This window comes from Phascolarctos cinereus, unplaced genomic scaffold, assembly GCF_003287225.1.
Source record: "Phascolarctos cinereus isolate Bilbo 61053 unplaced genomic scaffold, phaCin_HiC Scaffold_4;HRSCAF=312, whole genome shotgun sequence".
Classification (NCBI taxonomy): Eukaryota; Metazoa; Chordata; class Mammalia; order Diprotodontia; family Phascolarctidae; genus Phascolarctos; species Phascolarctos cinereus.
In genome coordinates, this window is record NW_027555847.1 from 600,613,488 (window position 1) to 600,637,655 (window position 24,168).

The following is a 24,168-nucleotide window of genomic DNA, read 5'->3' on the forward strand; positions in this document are numbered from 1 at the left end:
GAGGAAGGATGAAGATGTTTTTTCCTAAGGGTTACTCCAAGGTTTTTTTGTGTGTGTGTTTTTCATTGAAGTAGTTGGAGTGACTAGACAGGTTCAGGGGTCTTCATGAAGAAATGTCTTAAGCAAGAATCAGTATGATTCGCAAACCTGCAATTTCCCCCAAATACTCAGGTTTCAATGGCGGGATCAAACTGTTGACCACGCATGCATGGTCATTTAGTAAGCCTTGTTTCCGTTTTTGAAGCCTGTGTGGTAAAGGGGAAGTGGGGTGTGGGAACAGGAGATAGAAAGGGACAGGGTAAACAGAAGGGAAGACTTTAATTTATAGGTCAGTTACCCAGAGACATAAGAACCATTGTATATCCAGTTGTGTATGTGTTTTGAGTGTGTATAAGGGTGTGTATGTGCGCGCGCGCGAGTGAACAAGGTAAAATCACGTGTGGACTTAAAAGACTCATGTTCTGCAGAGAGATCCAGCTTCTGCCCCCACTAAAGAGTCATAGTATTTCCTAGCATCCCTCTCCCACAACCAGCCATACACCTGCCCTGCTTCACCTCCTTTCAGGTTTCATACCCAGCCTGAACCAGACCGCTCTTCTTCTTTCCCCTACTAGCTACGGAAGGGCAGGGTAGCCCAGTTCCTATGTGACTCCAGCAGCTGAACTGGTTGGTCTGCGCAGTTGTGAGGACAGGATTTAGCAGCGATTTTTGCAATACACGCAGCTCATCCGTGTTCCCTTTTCGAGGCGAATGGGGATTCCCGGGGATTGGTATATGTCAGTGGCTGGTCACCCTGAATCAGGTGTACGGGAGATCTGGGGCGGTATGGTAGGTGAGAGAGCCTGAATCTGGAGCCTGGCTGGGGATAAATGTCTACCCCTTCAGCGTAGGCTTTTCAGAAAGGCAGTTTGGGGGGAGGGAGCTTCGTTGAGTTAATTTTCCATTGGAGGGGACCTGAATCCTAGGCACAAATGTCTCCCCCGGGCTCAGCAGCCCCAGCATTCCCGGGCTCCTGGGTAAGCAAGACAGCCTGGAGCTCTGGGCTCCTCACAGCGTCAGAACGAGGAGAGCGCTCTGCTGTGTTCTTTTAAGCTCCAGCTGTTCTTTCCGCAGGAACTATTTTTAGCTCGCCCATTCGCTCCCTCTCTCAGCTGTGGCAGTATCCGGATCGGTGTTTCCTCTCGGTAGTTCTTCACTTGCTTTCCTCATCAGCCTTGCCAATCCTCCAGCACCACTCCTACCTACACCGCCTTCCTCTCTCTGTCTCTTCCCCCCCCCCCGGCAGTTCTTGGTAGCTTCCACACGGAGAAGGTCAGAAAACTGAGCATGTCTGGATGTGCTCGGCAGCCACAGCGGCGGGGGCAGAGCGGGGATGCGTCAAGCTGATCCCATTCACGAGGAAGGGGCCTGAAGGAGCGCAGGGAGTGCGCCGCGCTCCGCCTCACCCAGCCAAGAGGGGCGCAATCGCCGCAGCCGCAGCCGCAGCCGCAGCTGCCGCCGCCTCCACCTCCACCTCCCAGCGACCGGCAAGTAAGTTTCTGAGGTTGCTGGGTGGCGGGGCGAGGGCTTGGCAGCCGGGCGAGTCCCGTGCCCTACAGCAGATGGATGCATGCCTGGGTTTGCGGCAAAGGAGGCGCGGCTGGCAGCCTGGAGAGCTGGCATTACTGCTCCACGCTCCCCCTTTCCACTTCCTCCCTCTACCACGGTCCCTCTCCAAGCTCTGGGAGCAGTTTGGCCAGTTTGGAGTGCTGGTGGAGATTGGGAAAGACTGGTTAGGGGCGAAGGGGGACTGCAGAGAGAGGAAGGAAGAACAGTTGGAAGGGGGAAGGGAGCATAGGAGCCGGGGAAGGATGGTAGAGAAGAAGGGCATGTGGAAAGGGGGGCAGAGAAGGGGCACGTAGGAGAGTGAATTGTGCGGGACAGAGGAACAGGGTCTTAGGCAGCGATGCTGGGCCAGTGGGAGGGGCAGAGGGAAACCTGGGAGATAGGTAAGGGATTGGATATCCGAACTGGAGTAGGGAGAAGCCAGGGAAGCCAGATTTGGAGGTCTGTGGATGGACAGGTGCAGAGGCAAAGGAGTGCTGTGCTTGGAGGGGAGGTAGGGATTTTCAGAGAGGGAAATGGATGAGGAACAGAACGTGGGGAAGGTGGACCCGAATACTAGCAAAGCAAGCTGGGAGAAGGAAATAAGTGCTAGGCAATGATCATAGGGGACAGCTAGGATTTCAGACTAGCGACTGGCTTCGTGGGACTTAGTGATGGAGAGGTTTGGGGAAATCAGAGTTGGCCGAGGGTATAGGAGATAAAAACTGGCTAAAGTGAGGGGGCATCGGGTCAGGAATTTGGAAAGTAAAGTAGGAAACACACGCGGGGTGGGTGTGAGTTGAGGAGGAAGGAGGTTGGATGCTCAAAAAGATAATGAAATAGGCTGGAGGGAAGGTAAGGCCGGCTGGAGTTAAGAAGGAAGATCCCTTGAATATTCACCTAGTATTTGTTTTCAGCCAAGCCTTTCTGCCCTGTTCTCCAGGTTTTGCAGACCAGCTTGGCCACAACTGGATTCATCTATAGGGTTTGGTAATGTTGTACATTAACTTTGCCTTTGAAAGAGATGGCAGTGTAGTCATTTGCAAAGGTGATGCTATGCCACCTCCTTCCTGGAATCCCTCAGCTTAAGGATGTGTGGTAGGGGTAGTATTTGTTTTTTTATCATCAGGGTCCTCAGACAGATTCTAGATCTTTCAGCTGCCGAGTAGAGCTGAATGAACTCTGGCATGTAACTCTCAAGTTGTATGTGTATGTGTGTTGGGGGTGGGGAGAGTTTGGCCAAGTCTGTTTGCTGCACTCATGTTAATGAGGTACTGGGGTAGGACATCATAAGAGGAATATGTCTTATATATTTCTGCCATCTTTTCCTTAGCTCACTCCCTCTTTCACATCACTCCTTCTAAAATACACGCACTCAAATGCACAGGCACACACCTGGAAACTTATCATTCATTCCACTTTGGTGTGGAAATTAAGAAACAGCAGTTCCTCACCACAGTCTTCTTTCCTCTCAGGAGCAAACTGGGAGCCTTGGCCATGACTGTGGTTCAAGGACCAGACTTCTGGAACTTGTCCCCAAGTCTTTCCAGAGGTGCTAACTAGACTGAGGGAAGACTATACTTATTGGTTCTTTGACAGGTGCTAGATGTCCTAATACAGGAAGGGGAGGGACCTACACTGAGACTGTTATATTTGACTGTGTTCTATCTGTGCCCAGGCTTTCTGTTTCTCTCTTTTTACCTCCTCCTCCTCCCTTCAACCCTCAAACTTGGCAGAATCATTTCCACCCAGAAGGTTTTATACACAGAAAGGTCTTCCAGATGGTTAGTGACCTTCCTCCAAAACTCAAAGAAACATACTATTACAAAGAAAGCTCATCATTGAAATGTGCCCAGAATAAGGTGGGATAATGTTTCTACTGTATGTTGTACTAGTCAGGTATTAGCTAAAGTATTCACTTCTGGACTATACCTTTTAAGAGGAGTGTTTACAAGCTGATGAAAGACTTGAAAGCCATGTCATTTGAGGAGTGGTTTATGTATCAAAGGGAGAAAATTACATATGGTGGCAGCTTTAAAATATGAATAGCTTCAGAAGGCAGAACAAGGTGTAGTTGAAAGTCGCATGGGGATACATGAAGACTCAGGGAAGAATCTTTGAAAACAGAAAGGTTAACTGTGTGAGATAGCACACTCTTATCACAGAAAGTACAAACAGACTTAAAAAAACACTTATCGAGGATGCTGTGGAGTGTATTTCTGCATTTGTTGGGAAGTGAGGCTAGCTGGCATGTCCCTTCTGCCTTTTAAGAATCTGATTTTGTATCATTGAAGAAACTCAGACTTCAATTTTTAGGGCTGTTCTTACTCCCACTGTCCCCAGATTACTCAAAAAAAATAATAACAGCAATAATAAAAAACTATGTATCTCCTCCCCTTTTAGGTTTTCTGGGTGAAGTAAGGAAATGAATACAGGTACCAGATGAAAGTAAGGGGTACTCAGCATAATACAGGGCTGGCCATGGAGTCAGAGAGACTTGGGGTCAAGTTCCAAATGTAACATGTATGACTGTGTGACCTTGGGCAAATCATTTAGCTTATCAATAACCTAGACAACTCTATAAGACTGTAAGTAATAGATTAGTTTCATATTATTTGTAGTCATCAATCAGATCTGCCATCCTCCCCACAATTTAAAAAAAAAAAACAAATCAAATGGAACCAAATTTTAGAAACCTGAAATCTTTTTTTTTAATTTTGCATTGGTGATTTGCTTAAATAAGAAAACAAACTTGTGAAATGCAAAATTACAAATGTAACATTTATTTTCTGTCTTGATAGTAAAATACCACTAGTTGGGTCTTCATTTCCCAGATCACAGAATTTTTACCTGTTTCTAAGAGGAGGCCTGATATTGGAAAGATTTCACTTGGGTGACTCCTTGCTGTTTATCTTTCTGTTCTTTCACAAGGTCTTGAGGTTCCTCAAAAGTCTTTGGATCTTTCATTTGTTGCTGGAGCAGTGGTAGGTAGCTCCTATAACTTTTGTTTTTCTATAGGAATATTCCTACCCAGTATTTACTTGTGAATCTGTATTATATATTTTCCTGTGGCTGTGTTATTTTTGCAAATGGGTGATACTAACTGTGTGAACCTGGGCAAATACCTCAGCTTCTCTGTACCTCAGTTGCCACATCTGTAAAATCAAGGGGTTGAACCATTTGACTTCTGAATCTATGATCCTATGAAATTAATATCAGGTTTACACTCTAGCCAGAATGAACTGCTTACCACTCCCCAATCTTATCTTAATACTTCCTCTTTCTAGTTATTTGCACATGATACATTTAGTCCAAAGCCTGGACCAAACTCCCTACCCCACAGACCATCTACACCTTTTATGATTCTTCAAAGCCCAGCTTAGATGTCCTTTTCAAACCTTCTTAGATCTCCTCGCCTCCTAACTGAAATTATCCTGCCTTCCTTGAATCTCTCATTTCCTTCTGTTTGACCTTTCCTATATTATTCCTATCTACACATGTATATATATATATATATATATATATATATATATATATATGTATGTGTATACATATATTCCTATGATATAATCATATCCTACCTACATATATATTCCTATCATATAACCATATCTCTGTCTACAATAGCTATATTATTGTTCTGTGCATAAATGTCTCTTCCTACTACTAGATTGATCGAGGATAGAGACTGTGTCATTTTTTTCATCTTTGAATCCCTAGGGACTAGAATGGTACCCGACACCCAGAAGGCACCTGATAAATGGTTATGGAATTGACGGGTAGCCAAAGAGATGTCACTTCACCTTGGTGATAGAAGCAGACCTGGTCTGGTAGGCCAAGAACAAGGAATAGCTAAAAGTTTCTATGTGGCTCTTAACATAGGGTGGTTTCAGCTGCATCCAGGTTTTTCATTCACACTAGGAAAATATGTTTCCAAATAACTTATTAATTATGATGCTCTATGTTAGTTGGGAAAGAACACTTAGCTTGGAGGCAGAGAAGGCCTGAATTCCAGTTCCTGCTCTAATGCTTATTAATTGTGTCACCCTCAGAACATCATATCCTATCTCTGGACTTGTTTCTTTATCTATAAAATGTCTTTATTGGTGCTCACGTTACCTCCTCCAGAGCTGAAGGAGGTTCTTAAAAAACTATTAGAAATAATAATAACAGTAATCATAGCATTTATGTAGTGCTTCAAGATTTACAAAGTTCTTTACAAATATATCATAAATCCTCATAACAGCTCTGGGAGGTAGGAGCTATTACTATCTCCGTTTTATAAATGAGAAAATAGAAGTCTAGGGCCTTGCTAGGGTCATACAGCTAGTAAATGTCTGAGGTTGGATTTGAACTCAGAACTTCTTGACTCCCAGGCCAGCACTCTATCCACTATAACACTTTTTAGCTACTTAACTATTTTTATTATGTTGCTGCTGGATGCAAAGTGCTATGCTAAACACTGAGGGTTACTTTGATTGATTTGATAAAAGAGAGGGGGAGAGAACAAACATTTATTAAAAGTCTGTTGTGCACCAGGCACTGTGCTAAGTATTTTACAAATATTATCTCATTTGATCCTCACAATAACCCTGTGAGGTGGGTGCTATTATCTCCATTTTGCAGTTGAGAAAACTGAGGCAGACAGAAGTTAAGTGACTTGCTCAGGTCACATAGCTAGTATATGTCTGAGGCTGAATTTGAACTCAGATCTTCCTGACTCCCTAGTGCCACCTAGCTACTTCCAAACATATTATATACTTCATAAGGTTGCCATGAGGCTCAGACAAGAATTTATGTGAAGTTCTAGTTGTATATATGTAAGTTGTTGTGAATAATATGACTTGTTCCAGTGGTACGTATCATAACTCCAGCTTTCTCATCCTGTGGGACTCCTATTCAGGCCTTCCTTTAAATCCTCCGTAGGGGATCTTTCTGATGTCCTAATGTCCTTCCTCCAGATCTTTGCACATTGCATGGATGGCAGTGGAGCATGAGGGCATCCCGTTTGTTACTCAGCACATGCCCAAGATGGCTGGCTCGCCCTCTTTCCCAAATGTGCATCTTTTACCTGTGGCACTGCTTCTGGTCTGCAGTTCTTGTTGGTTTTGTACTGGGGTTTATTTATGCTCACTATATATCTCTTCATTGCCCCCTTGACCAGCAGTTTTAATTTTTCAGAAACTCACAATCATAAGATATCCCCAAGAGAATATTGTGATTAAAAAGGATGGGCCTTTTCCAGTGAGAAGTCAGGCTCATTGAAAGCACTGTACAATTTTCCAAATACAATTCAGCTTCTTGTTCTCATCCTTCATTCAAGGCCCAGTTTGTAGTGCATCTTCAGTGTTTATACTGTGGACTACTTATCTAAATACATATCTGCAGCTAGAGAATAAGAATCTTCATCCCCTAGAACTATGTTAATAGGTCAGAATATTTTGAGTGATCATGGATTTCATTTAGGAGGCTCAGCAGAGTTCCAGGGCTTGACCCATTCAGCACAACATTACTTTTGGACAGGAACATCTACAGGGACCCCTCTTTCATTTGCATTCATAGCTGGATGTCCTCCATCAGAATAGCAGACTACTTTGGTGAGCTTGTTTCTTCCTCTCTTATATCTTCATTTGCTATTAATCATCACGAAGTCACAGAATAAAGTTAACTCTTGTTATATCTTTTCAAGGAAGCTTGCACTATTTTGCATATGAATGGGAGATAGATACCTTGGAAATTTGCTATATATGCTCTTTTTTTTAGTCAACAAAAAATAAGCATTGTGGGGTCATGTAGTCTCTATACTTTTCAATTATGTTACTGTAAAAATGTCATCTTTTGTAGAGTATCATCTGTGAACAACCTGCCTATTCCCTCAACTTTCCTTTGTCGAAGATGCTGTCAATATATATGTATTCTCATAATGAAGGGGTTTTTTTAGAGTTGGGTAAATTAAGAAGTTATTGATTTTTTTTTCTGACTCATAATTTATGTTAATTTTTTACCACAATTTTTTCTAAATTTTTGTTATTTTCTCAGTTTTCGCATGTGCCTTATGAATTGATCCTCCAACTCCTTCACAATTGTGTTACATCTAACACAGAATGGGGCTTCGTGTCCTTATTCTGTTTAGCTGCTCATTCTATTTTCCTCACAATACCATTTCTACTTCATACAACACATCTGGGACGATGATGTTAGAGTCTAAATGTGATGGTTCTACTCTTATTCATGAAGGAAAAATTATTATAGAAGTCTAGATGACTTTTTTTAAATTTTTTCAAGTGTACATCTATTTCTGTACAGTTTTATCTCTATTCTTAGATGATTTATCTGCCTTAATTGAGTTTCTCTGTAACCTTGTTTTTCCAGATACAAATTCTCACAGTTTGAGACTATATTGCTGGTTTTTTTCACCCATCTTCCTCTGTAATGTTTTCCCACTTTAGTTTATATTCTAAACTGCGGTTACCTGTGGCTGTCATCTTTTCTCAACTTGGCAAGGAGATTAAGTATTTTCTACATGAAGTGATTCCTATGCAGTTTTGGTCTCTTTGTTGTGGTGATTGATTTCTGCTAAACGTCCTTAGGAAAAAGTGGCAGTCTGTGCCAATTTCTGTTCTTTTATTTCAGCATTAATATTAATTCCTTTTTTTTTAGCATTACTATCTTGTTTATAAATAGCTCATATTGGAGCTGTCTAAATGTCTTCAATAGCTTTTAATTTTTCCAGTTAAATATTGATTTTATCTTGCTGTAACAAGTCAGTCGTCCAATGGTATACTGATAGCTGATTCAGAAATGACTCCCACATCAGTAACCTGTCTTTCTTGCATGTTAAAATTTCATCTGTTTTATTACTCAGTGCTAACCATGTGCCAGTACATGTTGACTCTATTCCTGAAGAAAATGTTCACGATAAATGGGCATGAGGCTTCTGTTTATATAAGACTTTGACTTATTTCTTGAGCCATATTTTCTAATGTTTGCCTCTATTGCCCACCTTTTTTATTGCAGAGTATTAAATTTAGGAACTGAAGGCTTTTTTTATTTGTTTAGATTTAATTTTGAGGGTCCCAGAAAGTGCTCATCAAAAAAAAATATTCTATTTCATCATCCTTTGCAACTTATTTTGGCACATAAGCTGCGATTATCTTCATGGTGGTATTTTTGAAAATAGCCAACTAGCACCACCGTTTGGGAGGACCAAAGTGGACCTTGAAAAGATGTTTGGTTTTGCCTTGGAATAAGCAATAAAAACAGCTCCTTAAATGGCCCCCTTAAGGTGACCTGCAAACAATCCTTCCATTTAGTTGTCTTCTAACTTCATTCATAGCAAGAATGTCGAGACTCAAGACTGATATGATTCATTTCCTCTTGTATATCAACTTGCTGGTCTTGGGACAAGGATCTGACATTTAGAGTATGATTTAATAGTTATAGGTGTCCTAAAAACTGCAATTTGTAGCACCCCTAAATTACCCTACTGTGTCATCCCTGTCACTATGGAAGTAGAGGAGGGCCATGCAACACCACAGGCCATTTTGCCTTTTTCTGTGTTTTATGGTTGCTACAGCAAAATAATTCATCACTATGTAACCAGCTTACTAATGAGGAGCCTTTTTCTCCTTACCTAGGCTGGTTCAGGGAAAGCAGCCTTATTCATTGGCTGGTACTAAAAATATTTTAAGTGCCCTGATGCACTTAACGGTTCTTGGAGGCTTTCAGCATGTCAGGTACCTGCCAATGTTTGCTCTCCTTTGCAGAAGCTTTTAAGAGCCCAGAATCCCTCTATATGACTGAAGCATTGAAATGGGAGTTTTGCAGAGATACAGAGAAAAATCATACAGTATCCTTGTCCCATGACACTTAACAATAAAAGGTTTTACATTTGAGGCAGAGGGCAGTTCCTCTACAATGAGCTAGTGCGAGGAAATGGTTTGAGAGAGGGTCATCTTCCCAGTGCATGACATAGTGCTTGGTACGTAGCAAGCATTTAATAAATGCACGTTGACTGGCTAAATGGCAACAGGTACTCAACAAAAAGTCTGATGTTTGAGATTTAGGGAAGGTCATAATAATTCTGTTTTGGTTTGTTAATCTGTACAGTAGAGAAAACAGCATGAAGTTCCCTTATTAAGTAATTATGTTTTAAAAGACAGAAAGATTATGTTACATTTATTCTCAGAGGTGAAAGGCAACATAAATAAATGTTTTATCCAGTGAAAGGCTGGGATGAATCAAAGAAAATGTTAAAGAACATTAAAAACATAAATACTTATTAGATTCTGTATAAAATCTTACAAAATTAGATAGTATTTCTAGAAGTCTGCAGAAGAATGTTAAGGATACTGCGTAATTTTCATGTGTTTTGTTTCTGTTTTAATTTGACAACATGACACGTATTGGAAACAGGCCTTACTAGCCTGTAGCACAGCAATAAATTCACTAGAGAGAAAGAACGATAAAATAAGTTCAGCATGTAATAAGATCTCTGTACTATTCTTATGCTACCTCTTTGCATAGAGCTTAAAGCACTTTAAAAGTAAAAATTAAATCATAGACTCTTAAACTGAAAAGAATCTGAGAGAATAGGCCTGTCTCATTTTATAGATGAGGAAACTGAAGTCCAAAGAGTGAAATCTTCAAACCCATATGGAGAGAAGAAAAGGAGGGACTAGAAGCTGGATTTTCTGACTCCTAACTACCATTTAATTGTTCAGTCATTTCAGTTGTGTCCGATTTGGAATTTTCTTGGCAAAGATACTGGAGTGGTTTGCCCTTTCCTTCTCCAGCTCATTTTACAGATATGGAAACTGAGGCAAACAGGGTTAAGTGATTTGCCAAGGGTCACACAGCTAATAAGTGTCTGAGGCCAGATTTGAACTCACAAAGACGAGTCTTCCTGACTCCAGGCCTGTCATTCTATCCACTGCCCTACCTAGCCATCTGTGACCATGCTCATTTAGACCATAACTATATATAGTTCTCTAAACTGGGAGGAAATCTGCTTTCAGGTTCAACAGATGGGAAACTAAAGTCCAGAGAGACTGACTGAAGTGACTTTGCTGATGTTTCTGCTTGTTCCTCTGTGGCCTTTAAGTGAATATCTTGTCTTCTGAATCTTGATTGAAGGGATATCTTTATTGATACTCCCCTCGAAATCATTAATCATATTGGGGGATGGCTGAGCAAGTGGTGGTATGTGAATGTCATGGAATACTATGGTGCTGTAAGAAATGATGAGCAGGCTGACTTCAGAAAAACCTGGAAAGACTTACATGAACTGATGCTGAGTGAAGTGAGCAGAACCAGGAGGACTTTGTACACAATAGCAGCCACGTTATGCAATGACTAAGAATGTTAAACTGAACCCTTCTCAGCATTACGAGGATCTAAGACATCTCCAGAGGCCTCAGGATGGAAAATGCTGTCTACATCCAAAGAAAGAATTATGGAAGTCAAATCGCTCTCACTTATTTTTACCTTCTGTTGAGTTTTGTTTCATCTTTCTGATGGTTCCTCCTATTGATTATAATTTTTACTTACAACTTCACTAATGTGAAAATATGTTTAATGCATATGTAAATGTAAAGCCTATGTCAGATTGTGCGCCGTCTTGGGGAGGGTGGGGGGGAGAAAAAGGGAGAAAAATTTTCAACTCAAAAGCATATGGAAAAAAAATTAAAAAAAAAATAAAATGCAGCACCATGTTCAAAAAAAAAAAGAAATCATTAATCATGTAAAGTAGAGCTGGGTCTCAGAGGCCACTTAAGTCAACCCATTTCTAGGAAAGGAAAAGAATCCCTTTTAAAAGATGTTTGGCAAGTGAACATATCTTTTTCTTTCTACTAATCAAGCACTAATACAGGTTATTCCTTTGCCTGTAAAAAAAAGAATGCTAATAAAACCTTGATGCTTTATTTAACTCTTCCATTTTTCAACCTCTTTTTACTACCAAGGTGAGGCAAAACAATCCTTAGCCAGGCATTAAAACTTGATATCTCTTGTAAACACTCAACCTACATTTCAAATTACTTTCTGGACCTGTCCACTGATATAGCATGCTGGGACCACCTCAAATCTAAACTGAGCTTATTTTTCCCTAGTATTTGTTCTTCTTTTTCAGTTGTTGTTGTTGTATTCACTCAGTCTCCTTTGTTTCAAACCTTTGGGTTATCTTTGGCTCTTTCTTCCCTTTCACCTCCTATATACAATTGTTTGCTAAGTTCTATTGATTCTACAAGACTCTCATATTTGTCTTTTCCTTATTATTTCACTTACTCTTACTTTACCATAGCAGATCTTCCTACTTGTTTTTAACCCTGGATTATTGTTTTTACTTACTTCTCTTTCTCAATTATCTAATTAGTCTCATTTATCTATTTCTAATGTTTGTTTAAACTGGAACCAAATAATTTTGATGAATTTTTTTAATAACATAAAGTCTGATGATGTTATCCATTTATATGTTTGTAATTATTTTACTTGAGATTCTAGACCTCTTGTTCTTTTAAATCAATTTCATTATTTTATCTATTTCTAAAATATATCCATTCAATAATTTGATTAGTATAGCATTAAATCTGTAAATCAGTTTATGTCATTTTTATTATATCAGCACAACCCAACCGTGGGCAGTGACTGTCTTTCCAATAATTTGTCTCTTTTTATTACTATTGAGTGTTTTATCGTGATGTTTACATAAATAAGTAGATTAACTGCCAGATAATTTATACATGTTGTAGCTATTTGAACTGAATTCATCTTATTTTTTTCTTCTTCTTGGCTTTTCTTAGTACTATATAGAAATGCTAATGATTTTTGTGGACTTACCTTATATCCTATAGATTTGCTGTAGTTTTTTATCATCTCATAATTTACGCTATAATGTAACTTGCAAATAGAGATGGTCTTTTCTTTCCTGATGTACTTACTATGTATTCGTTTGTGTGTGTGTGTGTGTGTGTGTGTGTGTGTGTGTGTGTGTATTTCCTTACTAGTCTGTAAGTTATACAAGGACACACAGTGTTTTAGCTAAACTTTTTATCCCTCCTAGCACAGAGGACACTGTTATATGGATACTCTATGTTTAATAAATGGTTGTTGAATTGTATTGTTCATATCTCTGTTGTCTTCCCACACACACAATTAAATGATCCTACTGCAGTGATGTACTGCTGTATATAAGTGGAGTAAATGATGAGACCTTGGACAATAAGACTGTTGTGCATAAGGCTTTATGCTACGTTGTCGAAAAGGGAAGAGAAATTTAATTGCTATTCAAAACACGGCTAATGTTAGGAATCCTGATACATTATGTTTCTAAATTCATGCAGTGGTGAACTATAGAATTATAATAACTTTGCAATTGTAAGCTTTCTTGGATACTTCGTCTTCTAAAACCATCTACCTCCACCAAAATATAGAAAAGTCAAAAGATGTGGCTCAAACCTTGGACTTACCACAAGGATTAAAAATTGGTTGGAAGATTACTAGAAGAAAGGGGGGGAAATGCGATAGGAATCATTTCTATAGCTCTTACCAGGATTGAGCAAAAATTGAACAGAATGGTGCTTCACTTCCTTGTCCAGAGAGTTTTTGTCTATTTGTTTTGTTCTGTGACTGGGTCTTCCTGTATTGCCTAGGCTGTAAGTGTAGTGACCCCTCAAGTCTGACCCCACCACAAATCATCTGGGAAATTTTCACCTTTCTCTGTTCCCATTCTGTACTTGTTCCAATCCCTGCACCCCAACATGCATGCTGGGGATGAGGGAGGTCATTATACTGGTTAGGACAATGTGGACCCTTGATTGGCTTTAGCCCTTAAGCTACTGCAGCTCAGAACTCCTAAACTCAAGTGATCCACCAACTTCAGCCTTTCATGATAGCTTGGATGGGTTTTGATTTTATTTCTGAGGACAAAGATAACTCTATATAGCACCCCTTACCATGTTGCCTATTCTTTTCTATCCTTATATAATTCAAAGACTTGAAATTAGTGTTCGAGGTGTCAGGAATGACAATAGAATTATTTCATTGAAGATCAAAGTTTTACAATAAGCTGTTTCTCACTTATTGACACTACATAGAAAACACTGAACTCTAGTCATATGTGCAACAAATAAAATAAAATTCATGTTTGTGCTTCCCTATAACTTGATCAAATGAGTCACTTCAGGGGTCCAGGTGTTAACTCTTAGGTGAGAATACCTGATAATCAGGTACATGGATCTTTGAGATGAGGGGTGTGGAGAATAATTAAGGGCTGTCTTTTCAGGCACTTTCAGTTGGCTGAGTCAGACATGAAAATTTCCTGGACCTTTTAGTTCGTCCTTCCACTGGAAGATTCTGTCTTATGTTTTCAGTAACAGCTGTTCCACACTTTTCCCATCTCCTTTTAAGACCCTAAATTACCCTTATCTTCGCATTTCTTCTTACGTCACTTTGCATCAATTTTTGTCTTCCCACATTTTCCTGAAACCATGTTGCTCATCATTTCTTTTTTTCCCTCTTCTTTTTATTTTATTATTTTTCCTTTTTTAAAACTTTATTTAGTATTTTATTTTTCCCAGTTACATGTAAAACAATTTTAACATCCGTTTTTAAAACTTTGAATTCCAAATTCTCTCCATTCCTCCCCCCCCACACCCATTGAGAAGGCAAGCAATTCTATATAGGTTATATATTTGTAGTCATATATAACATTTCCATATTAGTCTTATTGTAAAAGAAAACATAGACCAAAAAAACCCCCAAACCCTCAAGAAAAAGTAAGTTTAAAAAAATATGCTTCAATCTGTATTCAGACACTGTCAGTTCTTTCTCTGGGGATGGATAGCATTTTTCATCATAAGTCCTTCAGAGTTGTCTTGGATCATTGTGTTACTGAGAATAGCTAAGTCATTCACAGCTGATCATTTTATGATATTGCTGTTACTTTGTACATAGTACATTTCATTTTACATCAGCTCATGTAAGTCTTTCCAGGTTTTTCTGAGAGTATCCAGCTTATCATTTTTTATAGTACAATAGTATTCTATTGTAATCACAAATTACAATTTGTTCAGCCATTCCCCAATTGATAGGTATCCCCTCAATTTCCAATTATTTGCCACCAGGAAAGAGTTGCTATAAGTATTTTTGTACATATAGGTCCTTTTCCTTTATTTTTTTTATCTCTTTTGAGACATAGACCTAGTAGTGGTATTGCTAGGTCAAAAGGTAGGCATAGTTCCAAATTGCTCTACAGAATGGTTGAATCAGTTCACAACTCTACTAGCAGTACATTAATGTCTCATTTTTCCCACATCCCCTCTGATATTGGTCATTTCCCTTTTCTGTCCTATTAGCCAATCTAATAGGTATGAGGTAGTACCTCAGAATTGTTTTAATTTGCATTTCTCCAATCAATAGTGAGTTAGAGCATTTTTTCTTATGGCTATAGATAGCTTTGATTACTTTATCAGAAAACTGTTCATATCTTTTTATCATTTATCAGTTGGGGAATGGGTCTTATTTTTATGTTTGACTCAGTTCTCTATATGTTTGAAAAATGAGGGCTTTATCAGAGAAACTTGATCCAAAATTTTTTTCACATTTACTATTTATTCTATTCTTTCTCCTTTCTCTCTGTCCTTTCTCAAAAGTGTTTTGCTTCTGACTATCCCCTCCCTCAATCTGCCTTTCCTTCTATCACCCCCTCTCTTCTCTTATCCCCTTCCACTCCTCCTTTCCTGAAGGGTAAGATTGATTTCTATATCCAATTGAGTGGATATGTTTTCCCTCTTTGAGCCAATTCTGGTGAGAGTAAGATTCACTCTCTCCTCATCACCTCCCCCTTCTTTCCCTTCACCGTAAAAGCATTTTCTTGCCTCTTTTACATGAGATAATATACCATATTTTACCTCTCCCTTTCTCCCAGTACATTCCTCTCTTACCCCCTTAATTTTATTTTTTAAACATTATTCCTTTATATTCAACTCATACTTGTGCCCTCTGTCTATATATACTCCTTCTAATTGCCTTAATGATGAGAAAGTTCTGATGAGTTACAAGTATCATCTTCCCATGGAGGAATGTAAATGGTTTAACCTTTAACCTTATTAAGTCCCTTATGAGTTCCCTTTCTTATTTACATTTTTTTGTGCTTCTCTAGAGTCTTATATTTAAAAGTCAAATTTTTTTTTTCAGCTCTGGTCTTTTCATCAAAAATGCTTGGAAGTCTTCTATTTCATTGAATATCCATTTTTCCCCTGAAGTGTTGTGCTCAGGGTAGGTGATACTTGGTTGTAATCTTAGTTCCTTTGCCCTCTGGAATATCACATTCCAATCCCTCTGATCCATAATTAATATGGAAGTTGCTAAATCTTGTGTTATTCCAACTGTGGTTCCACAATACTTGAATTGTTTCTTTCTAGCTGTTTGCAATATCCTCTCCTTGACCTGGAAACTCTGGAATTTAGCTATAATATTCCTGGCAGTTTTCATTTTGGTATCTCTTTCAGGAGATGATGAGTGGATTCTTTCAATTTCTATGTCATCTTCCAGTTCTGGAATATCAGGGCAGTTTTCCTTGATAATTTATTGAAAGATGATATCTGGGCTCTTTTTTTTGATCATGGCTTTCAGGTAGTTCAGTAATTTTAAAATAATCTCTCCTGAATCTGTTTTCTAGGTCAGCTGGATAATATTTCACATTATCTTCTATTTTTTTCATTTTTTGTTTTGTTTTATAGTTTCTTGATTTCTCCTGAAGTCATTAGCTTCCATTTGCTCAGTTCTCATTTTTAAGGAATTCTTTTCTTTAGTGAGCTTTTGTACCTCTTTTTCCATTTGGCCAGTTCTACTTTTTAAGGCATTCTTCTCTTCATTGGCTTGTTGTACCTCTTTTGCCATTTAGCCTGGTCTGTTTTTTAAGGTGTAATTTCAGAATTTTTTTCTGTCTATATTTTTAGGCGTTATTTTCTGCAGTGTTTTTTGGGTCTCCTTTAGCAAGCTATTGACTTGTTTTTCATGATTTTCTTGCATCACTCTCATTTCTCTTCCCAATTTTTTCTCTACCTGTCTTACTTGATTTTCAAAATCCTTTTTGAGTTCTTCTGTGCCCTGAGACCAATTCATATTTTTCTTGGAGGCTTTGGATATAGGACCTTTGACTTTGTTATCTTCTTCTGAGTGTGTGTTTTGCTCTTCCTTGTTCTCATAGTAACTTTATATGGCCAGAATTTTTTCCGTTGTTTGCTCATTTCTCCCACCCTATTTCTTAACTTTTAACTCTTTGTTAAAGTAGGACACTGCTTCCAGGGTGGAGGGTGTACTGTTCCAAGTTTCAGGGGTTTTGTGCATCTGTTTTCAGAGATACTTCTAGGGACCTGTAAATTTTCAGTTCTTCCAAGGGTTATCATCTGAGGAGAGGTGTTTACTACTCTCCTGGCCTGTGTTCTGGTCTGTGAGTGACTACAAGCCCTCTTTTCTGCCCTGGAACTTTGATGAGCATCCCTGGAACTGTAATACACATGCCTGTTCCACCATGGTCGCAAGCTCTGATGTACTGTTGCTCCTCCTCACCCTGAGACTGCCACCCAGGACTGCAACCTAGACATGAGTATAGGCAAAGCAACAGAGTCCTTCCTCAGTGCTAGCAAAGAAACCCCTTAATATCCTTCTGATCAGTTATTCAACCCCCTTCCCCTTATCATCCATGGGTGAGAGCTTTATAACCAGCTGCTGCCTCTGCTGATTCATTCACTCTCAAGGCCTGCTCCTTTTCCTGGGGCCTGGTGTGCAATGGACTGTGCTCCATTCACACTTCCATGAGAGACCTTTCCTGCCAAACTTCTAAGTAAGTTCTTTGGCTGGAAAATTATTTCACCCATCCTCTTGTGGGTTCTGCTGCTCCAGGAATTGTTTTATGGCATTATTTAAAGATGTTTGGAGGTATTTGGGGAGAGCTCAGGTGAGTCGCTGCCTTTTCCATATTGGCTCTACCTACCTCATCATTTTTTAAAGCACAATAATACTCCATTACAATCATATACCAACTTGTTCAGCCATTCCCCAGTTGATGGACATCTCTCCAATTTCCAATTCTTTAACACCACAAAAAGAGCTTCTGTAAATATTTTTGTACAAATAGATCATTTTCCCTTTGCTTTGATTTCTTTGGGATACAGATCTAGGTATTTTAATATCATATCTAAACAAGTGTTGCACTCATCTTGCCCATTTGCAATTTGCTCACTCTCACCAGATAACTGACCCATTTTCCTTTCTGTTCCTACATCTCCTGGATGATATCTTTTGTGATAACCTCTTGGCCCTGTTCCTGGCTTTCTAACTTCAAAACCATGCCTCTGCTATTGCCTTCCTCATCTTGCAACTTTGCTTAGCACTCAGGGCCTTCTTGCCCTGGAACATTTAGCCATCCCTGTGGCCTTCTCAACCTGGAATATTTCCCTACCATCTTGGCCCCCTTCTCCTATTAGTGAGTTCTTCTAGGGCCTCCATTTTGGGCAGAGGCCCAGGTGGCCAACTTCCATTCCCCTCCTGACTCTGCTTCTGACTTTCTGGACTTTAACACTATGTGCTCATGGAGATACCTTTTTTTCCCCTTTTACTTTCTGGCAGCTAATTTTGCAGATGAGGAAACTGAGGCAAACAGGGTTAAGTAATTCTCCCATGGTCATACATCTAGTTAGTGTCTGAGGACAGATTTAAACTCAGGAAGATCAGTCTTCCTGATTCCAGGTCTGGCAATTTATCCGCTGCACAACCTAGTTGCCTTGGAGTCATGAAGACCAGCGCTCAAATCCAGCCTCAGACACTTACTGCCTATGTGACCCCAGGCAAGAGATTTAACCTCTATTAACCAGAAAATGGGGATAATAACAGTACTTACCTTGTAGGCTCTTTATAAACACCATAGATATCTATAAAATGTAAATTATTATGTATAACATAATAATTAGTAACAATAGTGAGCATGAAATGATGCTCACATATATATAGCATGTAAAGGTTTACAAAACTTTATCAAAAAGGAAGAATAACAGCATTGTGATATTTTTCACTTGGTCAATGTTAGAGCCTGTATCACAGCAAAATGGGGTGTGTGTGTGTGTGTGTGTGTGTGTGTGTGAGAGAGAGAGAGAGAGAGAGAGAGAGAGAGAGAGAGAGAGAGAGAGAGAGAGAGAAAGACTGGTTTTCTGATATCCAGAAGTATATATGTTTTTCTCTCTATCCTCCCAATCTGTTTGGCCAGTCATTGCAAATGCTGCCATACATGATCATACTCTATTGCACTATTCCTTGTTGTTAGTTATGGGATCCTTCTGCCTTTACAGCATCATTCGCCTTATGGCAGACATTATGATTTCTAATACCATTACTTATTTTACTCTAATTACAATGCAAAGTAGCTACATCATAACAATTTAGAGAAGCACCTTTATCCACTGTTCATGCATCATTTTCATTTTCAGTCAAGAGGGCATTTCCAGACTTGTGTCTTGTCCTCTTCTAAGTCCTTGTCTTTCCATTTTGAAGTGGATACTACTTTGAAGTCCTTTCATCTGCCATGTCTTTACTCCATTATGCTCAACAAACTATCTGCAGTGTTCTAAATAAATGTTACCATCTTATTCTGAATAGCGTTTTTGTGTGTCCCGGACCCCTGTGACAGTCTGAAACCTATGGCATTCCCCTCTGAACACTGTTTTTAAGTACGTAAAATAAAATGGTTGGGATTACAAAGGAAATGAATTGTACTGAAATAAAGATTCCATTTTTCCCATCCAAGTTCACAGACTGCTAGAGAGCTATCCAGAGACATCCCTCCCCAAGGGGCCTCAGGTTAAGAATTATTTTACTTCCTAGAACCTTAGTTTCCCCAGCTGTGGAATAGTAATACTAATGGTTGTTCTGTCAACTTTACAGGGTTGCTTGAAGAAAACACTTTGCCACCTTCAAAACATGATCTGCTGTTATTAAAATGGAGAATAATTGGTGTAGTAAAAGGAATAGAGTTTCTTTTTATAGTTCCATGGTTGTGTCAAGATACCAACTGTTGAGCTAAAATGAGAGGGAATTCTAAGAGTCTAGTCAAGATTCTTTCCCCTTGATTTATTTTCAAATCTTTTAATAGATCATTGTGACAAAATGTCCCAAGTGAGTATCATACATTTAGCAGAAGAGTAATGTTAACTGCCATAACATAGAGCCCTTAGTAAAAGGCAATATTGTTTTTTGTCATACATCTTAGTAGTTTAATGAATTCTTGTATGGATTTTAATATTAGTTTAGAAGGTTCTTGTTTCAGGCAAGGAATTTTAAAACTCAGGCATTTTTACATTTATAGCATCTTTTATGATAACAGAATTTATAAGAGATTTGCTGGAAAACTTTAATGATTTCAGTGAAATGAGTGTATCTGGCTGGGTTCAGTGACTTTGGCCATTCCTATGCTATCTGCAGTTATTTTACCAAATTGAGAGGGGAAATCAGACAAAATGATAGAAAAAAACTAAAAATCCGACTCTGAAAGTGATCATTACTTGCTGCTGTGGTAGGGTAGAAAATTGAGATTAGAATAAAGGCTGCTTGAAGGCAGAGATCTTGCCTCATAAGGCAGGCCCAGAACATGATGAATTTGGAGATAGTTGACCAAGGCTCAGATCTCAGGCCTGATGTGTATGGCCTGTACAACCTTAGGAAAGCCTGTTAACCTCTCTGGTCCTTAACTTCCTCCATTATAAAATGAGGGGATTGGACAGCATGGTCTCTGAGATCTTTTCTAGCTTTAGATCGATGATCCTACTAAGTCAGATTATCCTGGTCCCTAAATGACTGGGTGGGGCAATGGATACAGTAAGTGGGGGGGGGGTCTGGAGTCTAGAAGACCTGTGTTCAATTGTGCTTAGTAGCTGTGTGACCCTGGACAAGACACAACCTTTGTCTGCCTCTGTTTCTTCAACTGTACAAAGGAGATAATAATCCCAGGGTTATTGTGAAGATCAAATGATATAATATTTGTAAAGTACTTAGTATAGTGTCTGCCACATAGTAGGTGCTTAATTAATGTTTGTTTTCTTCCTTCCTAAACTACTAAGTAGGAGCCAGGTGCCTTTTCAAATTGAAGAAACACATTTGAACATCTCCAGTACTATTCACAAATACTGCTTTTGGGTATATAAGAGTGTGATTTATATATGTGTGTGTTGTGTGTGTGTGTGTGTGTGTGTGTGTGTGTGTGTGTGTGTGTGTGTGTGTGTGTGTGTGTGTGTGTGTATACACACACACATCTGAAACTACTTGACCATGCTTTAAATCCAAATCACTGGCTCTTACTGATTGACCAATAATAGGTCCCAGCCTGAGCCTTGCTTGGTCATTGTTTGGGTTTTGATGGCTCTAAGCAAGTGTAAATAGCAATTGTTTTCATTCTAGCCAGAAACCCTGAGGGTCTTCCTCTCCCAGTTTGATTTTTTTTTTTAAGTAGGAAAATTAGGCCGTCTTTTGCCTCATTTCTTACCTAGCCTTCAATCACTTCAGATAAACTGTGACCTGAGAAAATCTTAGCTTAAAAAGGCCAAGGTCTCCACTGCACTTTGGGTCATCTCTAGTCATCCTGATCTATGTCTTGCCACTGGACTCAGATGAATCTAGAGGAGAGAGTGAGGCTGATAACTTTACACAGCCCTGCCTCACTTAAATCCAATTCACTTGCAAGTCAAGACATCACCCTCCTAATATCATTGATCCTCTTTGAGAATGAAGGACAAACAACAATCTATATATATTATACACACACATTTTATACATATGTATATTTACCGTGTGTGTGTGCATGCAGAGAACAGCATACCAAGTGGACTAGCAAAGAACACTGGCTCTTTCCTAGATTCCAACCTGACCTCTGATGTTTTTTAGAGCTGTCTGTCTCTGGGCTTCATGAGTCTAAGACTTCATGTTTTGTAGATTAATGAAAACATTTAATATCTTAAAGACCAAGGTAAATAGTACGATAGTAAACAAAATTGGTTTAGGTAAAACTTGTGAGAGGGTCTTAGTAATTTTGTAAGAAAATCTATACAGAAGCCAATTTTTAAATTTAAATGTATTCATTTAATAAATATTTATTGAGAACCTTTGTTATATGTACTCTCCTAGACATTCTGCATGATGCAATGTTTACATGACACCTGGATTCTGCTCTATTGGCTTTTATTGATTCTGGTAAGGTAAATAATAATGCAAAAACTCACAATTATTGTACAAGACCATTAGAGATTGCAAAACAAAGTTCTATGTAAGGTCCAGAGGAAAGGTTATGAATTGGGTTAATCAGGGAAAGTATCATGGGAGAAGGGACTTTAAAGTATAAGTAGGAATTCAAGAGGAAGGATATTGGAAACAGTTTGAATAAAGTTGTGGAGATAGGAAAATGGAGGCCATGTTTTAGTTGACTGGAGCATAGACACTAGCTATGTGACCTTGGGCAAGTCACTTAAACTTGTTTGCCTTAATTTCCTTATCTGTAAAAATGAGCTGGAGAAGGAATTGACAAACCACTCCAATATCATTGCCAAGAAGACCCAAAAGAGGTTGCAAAGAATCAGACGTGACTGAAAAAGACCAAATAACAACAACAGCAAGAGCATAAACGTGACACAGAAAAAATTGTGAAGGGCTTTGAATGTCAGGCATAAGAATGTCAGGTAGGAAAAAGGCAGCCAGTGAACATTGTTGAGAAGAGATGTGACATAACCAGACCTGTGGATAAAAGAGATTATTCTTGCAGGAATGTGAAGAATAGATACAGATGAGTGGTGGAAGACAAGAAGCAAGATGATCTGTTGAGAAGCTATTGTAACCGACCATTCACTGTTATGAAATAATTCAGCTTGTTTTTCTTCTGACCTTAGCCAAAGTCATCTTCTCTGACGAATGAACATTTGGATGGGAAGGATAGCACTAGGTGCACTGGCAAATGTTAAAGGATTGGATTTGGGGCTGTATCAACTGGGGGCAGTGGCAAAATAAGGGCACTGAGCCCCTGGGGAAATGGACACAGAAAGGGAAGTGGTAATATACTGCTGTAGATTTTTCTAATTCGTATAGCTACTCCTTTTGCCATTGCAAAAGTTACACCCCCGTGCCTTCTAATTCTGTGTGATTCTTTTCCTTCCTTTCCTATAAATACCCTATAGACCAGAAGTGTCAAACTCTGGTCAAACCACATGGCCCCAGGAAATGTTTAATAAAATAAATAAAAATGTAATAAATATAGATAATGCTAATTTGAAGTTTTGTAAGTCAATATTCACCCTCCAGGATCTATTTCTGTTTGAGTTTCATTCCAGGGGTGGAGAACCTGCAGCCGCAAGGTCACATATAGCCCTCTGGATCCTCAAGTACAGCCCTTTGACTGAAGGGAGTTTTGAATTCAGTCAAAGGGCTGCACTTGAGGAACTTAAGGGCCACATGTGACCTCAAGGCTGCAGGTTCTCCACCCCGTATATAGACTGTCTACACAGTATATTCATGTCATTCCTCTTTTTCTGTTTCTGTTTCACATATCACAGTGTAACACACAGTTTGAACCTTTAACCCACCTTCTCTCACCACGTGACTGGTCTGCTTCACCTCCTCTTCAAATTATATGTATCTTAGTGATGCCTTTCGTGCTTCTTCTTGATCACAATTACTTCTTGCAAATATTTAATATTAAATTGGAGAGCGATCTGGAATTATGCCCAAAGAGTTATTACACTACCTATACCCTTTGACCCAGCAATACCCTCATTTGTCTATTTCCAAAAATAATTAGGGGAAAAAGAGAAGAACCTCTCTGTTCTAAATGTTTTTAGTAGCTCCCTTTGTGGTGGAAGAGTACTGGAAATTTCAGGGATACCCATCAATTCGGGAATGTTTGAACAAATTGTGGTATATGATTGTGATGGAATACTGCAGTGCTATAGGTTATGATGAGCTCAATGATTTTAGAAAAACATGGAAGGACTTGAACAAAATGATGAAGAGTAAAATGAGCAGAACCAAGAGAATATTGTATATAGTAATAGCAATATTGTTTTAAGAACAACTGAGCAAATAAGTTATTTTGACTATTGTAAATACCCAAATTAACTATAAAGGATGTATGAAGAAAGATGCTATCTGCGTCCAGAGAAAGAACTGATAAATAGATGTATACAATAATTTCACGTATATATGCACGTAAACACACACATACACATACATATATATACATGCATACATACACACACACACATGCTTGGAGTTTGGATTTAATGGTAAACATCTCCAGGGTGGGGGGGGAGGGGGGAAGGCATTTACAAAAGAAATTTACATGATAATTTTGTTGTATTTTTGAAAGGAATAGCAAGTCTTGCATAGTAGATTTTCAGTTTCATGTGCCATCATCTTTTTTATGGTACTATGTTATGGGAATGTTTGTTTCATTCCATAAATTAAAAATAAAATAAATATTTAAACCCATCATGTCTTTCCTGTTGCCTTTGGATCCACCTGTAATTTTGATTCTTCTGAAACCACAGTATGCCA

The 24,168-nt window shown here is 39.0% G+C and overlaps 1 protein-coding gene across 4 annotated transcripts in view; it reads left to right on the forward strand.

Annotated features, from left to right (window-relative positions):
* The first annotated feature begins 645 nt into the window (after positions 1–645).
* Positions 646–24,168, forward strand: part of OXR1 (oxidation resistance 1) — a 563,019-nt gene continuing 539,496 nt past the window's right edge. The window contains exon 1 of one of the 4 annotated variants that reach the window (XM_078153702.1): positions 646–1,530. The gene's annotated coding sequence lies outside the window, so the exon portion shown is untranslated. The remainder of the gene's footprint in view (positions 1,531–24,168) is intronic. The other 3 variants (XM_078153703.1, XM_078153704.1, XM_020970157.2) reach the window with 3 other exon arrangements.